This window comes from Galeopterus variegatus, unplaced genomic scaffold (assembly GCF_000696425.1).
Source record: "Galeopterus variegatus unplaced genomic scaffold, G_variegatus-3.0.2 Scaffold5015, whole genome shotgun sequence".
In the NCBI taxonomy this organism is placed as follows: Eukaryota; Metazoa; Chordata; class Mammalia; order Dermoptera; family Cynocephalidae; genus Galeopterus; species Galeopterus variegatus.
The window spans coordinates 5,156-11,805 of NW_007731126.1; the positions used below are offsets into that span (position 1 = coordinate 5,156).

At 45.7% G+C, this 6,650-nt stretch overlaps 1 pseudogene; it reads right to left on the reverse strand.

Annotated features, from left to right (window-relative positions):
* Positions 1-4,065, reverse strand: part of LOC103604165 — an 8,582-nt pseudogene extending 4,517 nt beyond the window's left edge.
* Between the last annotated feature and the right edge of the window lie 2,585 nt (positions 4,066-6,650).

The following is a 6,650-nucleotide window of genomic DNA, read 5'->3' on the forward strand; positions in this document are numbered from 1 at the left end:
TTACCACAATTAAAGAGAGAAAAAAGGAATAAAACTGGGGATATCATGAAGATTTTGTGAAACTTCCGTAGATTCTGGGCAGCAGCACTCATGGCCCAGGCCTCAAGAAAAATGAGCTTGATTCTTCTGCAAATAGATAATTTTTCCCTCTGCAGAGTCCTGCTTTTCTTCATTCCCATAAGAGGGAGCATCCATTCCACAGTCACAAATTGGGCACCGCTCTGTGCTGGGCAGTTTGAGAGACAAGGGTGGATAAAGCATGCGTAGGTTCTCGCCAAATGTTGGACGGCAAAGGCTTTCAGTTACCTCCCCTCTGTTGGGTGGGAGTCTGTGGCTCAGAGGGCCCCTTAGGGCACTGAGGGCATCCGAGAGGGACGTCTGGGCAAAGGCCAGGCCCCCACCCTGGAAATTTCTTCCTGAGTTTCCAGGGAAATGGTGCCTCATCTCTCATTCTTTTCTCTGAGCACGCTGCCGTGGGCTCCCTGAACTGCCTTCTGAAGGAAGCCTTACCTGAGCCAGCGCCCAGAGAGGAAGAGCTCCAAGCAGTCAGTCTGCCAGGAGTCACATCTTGAGCTAGAGGAAAGTCATGAAAAACACTTTTTTTTTTTTGATCTGTGAGTCCAACTATGTTATGTGAAATGCTTTCCCCTGGGAAGAAAATCTCACAATTAACACCATTGTTTCATATTCTGAGCTATTTGTTTGTTAATTATAATAATAACAATGATATAAATGAAATCGAATTGTTAAGTTAAAAGTGAAGTTTTTAAATTAAAAGTATTCTTCAATTCCAAATGTACGTTTAATTCATTACTACAGAGATTCATTAGATTAAAACTGACACTGCCAATACTGAAAAAAATATTGTCATCAAAATGACATAGCACTGGAGCTGTTTAGTTTAATTCATGTGAGGGACTTCACACCAAAGTTTCCCTTGTTACACACACACAGTCCCACTCAACCTCCAATTTAATGCTTGCAGTGCCGTTCTGCTTCTTCCCTCCCACAGCCATAAAAGCTGGTACTGCCCATCTCCCAGACCTGCCCGTCACTTCTCCTCCCCTCCTGCTCACTCCTGGGATCACATTAGTTTTGCTGTTGCTATTTGCCCACCTTCTCTTCACTCCTACTGACAGCCTTATGCTCAGAACTTTAAAAGATATGAAAAAAAAAAAAAAAAACCCACAAAAACACTCAACTGGAAAGAGCTTGTATATCTCCTTTCAAATTCTAGGTTGGACATGAAATCCCCAGAGTGCTTCAGCCTCACTCCTAAATGGCAAACAGACCATTCATAATTATTAAAGCAAACACCAAAGACTTAGATCAGATACCAAAGACTAAAATTATAGACCTTCTCCTTCGAGAGGTCCCCACCCTGCAGCCTTGGTCTCCTACACCCATTATCCTTGCCAAGATAACCAGTGAGTTGACCCATAAGTCGCTTAGAGGCTGGACTGTAGCCAAACACTCACTTGCTTTACATATGAAAAGCTCCAAAACTACTAATCAACTCCAACTCGCAGAAGCAGATGAAACCTAATCTCAGTTGACTTCCACTGAAGCAACATGGTAAAGGGTAAAGAGTGTGTGCTTTGAACTCAGGCAGGCCTGTGAGTAAATTGAATCTTGCTACTTACTAGCTGTGTGAAGATGGACAAGTTACTTAAACCTCTCTTCTATGGGTTGAATGTGTCCCCCAAAAGTTCATGTGTTGGAAACCTGATACCCTTTGTAACGATGTTTTTTTTTTTTTCCTTTTTATCTTTTTTACTGACCGGTAACAGGATCGCAACCCTTGGTGTCACGCCAGCACTGGGGACCGGCAACGGGATCGCAACCCTCGGTGTTGCGCCTGCACCGCGCTCAACCAGTGAGCGGGAACCGGTCTCCACATGGGATCCGAACCCTCAGCAGGAGCGCCGCTGCGCTCCCAGGCAGCGCACTCCCCAGTGCGCCACCGGGCCGGCCCTGTAACGATGTTAAGAGGATAGAAAATCCATTTATGGTATTTGAAAGATGGGGCCCTTAAGAGGTGATTGGATTGTGAGGACTATGCCCAGTGAATGGATGAATCCACTCATAAAGTAATGGGTTAATAGTTTCATGGGTTATCAGGGAGTAGGAAGGTGGCTTTTATAAGGAGAGCAAGTGAGCTCATTAAAGTGCTCTCATCCCCTCCTTACCATGTGATATTCTGCATTGCCATGAGACTCTGTAGAGTCCCTGCCAAGGACAAGACCCTCAACAGATGTGCCCCCTGAACCTGGGACATCCCAGCCTCCAAAACTGTAAGAAATAAATTTCACTTTTTTGTAAATTACCCAGTTTCAGGTATTCCATTATAAGCAAGAGAACATGGACTAATATACTCTCTGAGAGTGAATTTCCTCAAATGTAAAATGAGGAATATTTGCATCTGTGTTTGTGTGTAACATGCTGCTTATATTTCCTGAGACAGGGTAAGGGCCAAATGAACCTGACATAAGGTGATAATCAAGATCTGAAAACTATTGCTGATGCTGGGTAAGAAGACCATGGTAAGAATGCTTCTGAAGAAGGTGATTCTTAGGAAGAGGAAAGACAAATATGGAAGCTTCCAATCCTTTCTGTAAATTTGCTTCCTTGAGCATTCCTCCCTTGCCACCTCCTCCAGAAGCTGGGAATGGCATTTTCCAAGGCCTTGAAAGTCCTCCTCTCTGATATTGCATAGCTGTCACCATTACATTTTTAAACAACTGTATTGATTTTTCCTTCTCTTTACCAGCAAAATCCTCCAGGCTTTGTTGACAAAGCAAAGCACTTGCTCTGCTTCTTTCAAGCTCTCTTCAAATGCAATGAACTGCGTCAGCTCTTCATGAAAACTCAGCTTGGGAATGCTGCAGGATCTCTGCAGATTATCTGTCCATTCCTGTGCAAATCAGAATTGCACAAGTTGGGGACAGTTGAAATTCACCCAAAGTCAGGTCCTGGAGAGACTTGTAGGTTATCTTTTTGCATGCTAGAAAAAGAGAAACAAATGAAATTCTGGAGCTCTGGTTCACTTGTCTTGCCTTTCAGACAGGTTAAGTTTCTCATGTCACTTTGGGTGGTGACGGCAGGTGGCTGCTGCCAGCTCTTGCTGAGACAATGCCCAGAAATCCAGATGCTGAGCCTTCACCTTCAGTGCTTGTGACTTAGCCAGAGCCCAGGCATGTAGAAGGTGGAAACATGGCCCAGCAATGTCATATTGTGAGGACCAACCCTAGTGGTCTGGCCTGATGCCTCTCTTTACGTTTGTTAGAAACATCTGCCCATTGACTGGTGCCCTGCCGGGAGGGATGCACAGAAAGAGGCCACCCTCCAGTGCCCTCACAGCCTCAGAGGATTCTTCCCCAAATCCTCTGTGGTCAGCAGCTCAGCATGGCAGCTCTTCAACTCCCTGAGACAGAGTGGGTGAGTCAGAGTATGGGGCAACACAAGAAAGCAAGGTATTTGATGGGTAGATTTGTTGCTGGTCTTTTCTTGCCAGGACAGAGAGATTAGGGAAACCTTGGAGACAGCCCCTTCCATATGCTGTGAGAACTAACAGAAGTTCTTAACTGGATTTCTTACCTTCTTTTCCTCCTTTTGCAAGTATTTCCCCCCACTCAACATGTCCTGTGTTCTGGGAACTGTTCTGGCTATTGGGAATATAATTCTCAGTCCGGTGGTGAAGATAAGAAACCATGTCTGTTTAGGGTATTAAGTGCTGTCACAGAGGCTGGGGCACTCAGGGGTGCTATGGGAGTACAGAGATGGGGCACCTAGTGAGCTACCAGGGGCGCTGGTGAGGTGGAATTGGGGAAGACTTCTTTTTCCTAATTAATTTATTATCATTTATTTTTACATTCTAAGATGTTGTTGTGGAGCAGTTGGGGTAGAGGCGAAGAGAGGAACAGGGAGGGAGATAGGGTGGGGGATAAGGAAGGGGGAGGGGGCATGGTCAAGGCTTGTGGCACCCACTACCCCAGCTTGGGAGCCCAGGGGGCTTCCAGTGGGTGCTCGATCATCACTGGGCAGGATGTGGACATTGCGGGGCATGGCTGAGGCCCCCGGCTCTCTCTCCACACCAGCGTGGGAGCCCAGGGGGCTTCTGGTCCTTCTGGGTTTTATAGTGTTCTTTGGTGATATTAGACTTTTACTGATTAATATCAAAATTTTGTCTTTGATCTGTGGTTTTTAGTTTTTTCTTTCAGTTCTGTGTTGGATTATTTACTGTTCCCACTACTTAAACTGCACTGGAACTAATTTGTTGTCCTTTACTTACTTCTAAAATGGGGGAACTTCCTGTGGGGACCAGCACTTGAGCCCTTTGGTTGAGCTAAATTGCTGCTTTGCTGCTGATTCTCTTGGGAAGGTTTTCTGTGAGCTCAGGTTTTAATTGTGAACCTTATAAACACTTCCAGATCTTGTGAAGTCTGGTACACCTGGGTTGTCTGGAAACTCTGGTATTGGACTGAGTTTTTTCAGCATACTTCACCCCCTGCAGTTCTATATTCCTGACCAGTCTCCACTGAGTGGGCCTGTGCTAATTGGGGGGCAGATCAACTGTCCATACTGTGCCCCAGTGTTCCTCTGGTGGGCCCGTCTCCCGCAATGCCTACACTCTAAACACTTCCCATAGGATGGGCCATGTGCTGGTCCCTTGCAATGATTCACTGGCCTCTGAATGGCTCCTTTTTTTAGTTTTCTGTGGCCCCCTCACTCCTATGTGGGTCCATAGGAGCCCTGTTAGTGGTGTAGCTGGCCTGGGGGCCACCAAGGACCTCTTCTCCCCTGCAGCCTCCAAGCAACTGTGGCTTTTGCCAGCTCTTGCTCCATGTGTTCACCAGCTCTTGCCTTGAAGTGACTGGGGCTCGAAACTGTTGGAGTGGTTCTTTCTTTCTCTCATCGTAGCTTCTCCTGCCTTCATGCACTCTGTAGGTCTCTGCTCCTCTTCCCCTGAGCTCTAGTGGCCCTGGCTTGGCAGTTGTTACTTTCTAATAGTTGTAAATTGGTTCTGAGGAAGACTTCTCAAAGTACAAATAAGTATGAGCAAAAAAGTTGGTAGAAAAACGCAGGCAGGGGGAACAGCATATGCAAAGGCCTATTAAAGAGAGGGAACATCGTGTCCTGGGAGATAATAGTCGCTCATTATGGCAGATGGGAAGGGGCATGGGACATCAGCAGGAACAGTAACCTGAAGGTCATGCCTCGCCATTTGCATTTATCATGAAGGGAACAGAGAACCAGCAATAGATTTTAAGTAGAGGCATAACATGACCATATTTGTATTCCTGAGAAATCTGTGTCTGTGAAGTGGAGAATGGACTGGGGATGGGGGAGGGAGGGGGAGAAGTAGTTTGGGGGACAGGGGACAGGAATAGCTGTGGGGGGGCTATGCAGAAATTCCAGCCACAGATGATGGTGACCTGCGATGGAAATGCCAGTGGGAATGGAAGGAAGAGGACAGGTTTACAGGGCATTTAAAGCATGACATCAATGAGACCAAGTGGCTGATTAGAGAGGGGAAGGTGAGTGAGGAAGAAAGAAGAGGATAAGATGCCTTTTGGGTTTGCGTTTTGAACATCAGTGAAGAGAGAAGAAAAGAGGATGAGGCCCATTCTCTTAGTAACAAGTACCTGCCTGTGCTAGAGAGGCTGATTTCAGTAAAAAACTAACAGCACAAGCAGCCAGTTTGTTGATGAGCATGGGCAGGGAGACCCTGACTCTGGCTTCCCCAGAGATCATCTTGATCTCAGAATGTAGATCCCAATGATGAAAATTTTATACAGTAAATGTTGAGTGATATTTCAACTCCAACAAATCCTCAGTGTTAGGAATCTGGCCTTTTGTAGAAACCCCAAAGGTGACACTCCCAGAGCAGGTGGATTTCTCAGCTCCATGGATTCAGTGCCCTACACATTTATTTGCCACTTACTGTGTACCACCCTGTGCTAGGTGCAGCAGTGTGTGGCCATGAGTAAGACGAGCATCTTACTTATGGACCATGGATGATGTTTCAGTGAAAAAGTTATAGGGATTCAGAGAGTCTTCATCAACCTTTCCAACCTGGGAGTTAGAGAAGGACTTCTATAACAAGCAGCCTTCAAGGAAGAGCTTGAAGGGTCGGGCAGGAAGCATTTCATCAAGCAAAGGCCAGGTGGAGAGAATTCTAGGAAGTATAGTGAACATTTAGAAAAAAAAGTTGATACTGTCAATCACAACTTCTAAAGACTGTCCAATTTTAAACTGAGAATGATTGGAACACAGTGTCCATGCGATTGGAGAGTGGGAAAGAGCAGGATGACAGCTAGTCCTCATTTGAGAAGATCTCCCATGGCTTCAATATTGCCACCATTCGGTTTCTCTTTAAAAGGAGAGGCAATGGGAGAAGGGAAGATGGCATTTATCCAGTATGACATATGCACCAAGACCTGCATCAAGCAAGTTCTTATTGCTTTCAGGAGAGAATGTCATTTTCCCAACTTGGCAGGTGAGGAAAAACACATGCCCAATTAATAATGAGAACAACAGATGTAAAAAAGGGAGAACTAATGGAGAGGAAAAGAGAAAGTGGCCAGTTATGGAAAGCCTTCAATGTGTCTGGTAGAGTTTGGATGTGTTGTCCCCTTCAAAGCTCATGT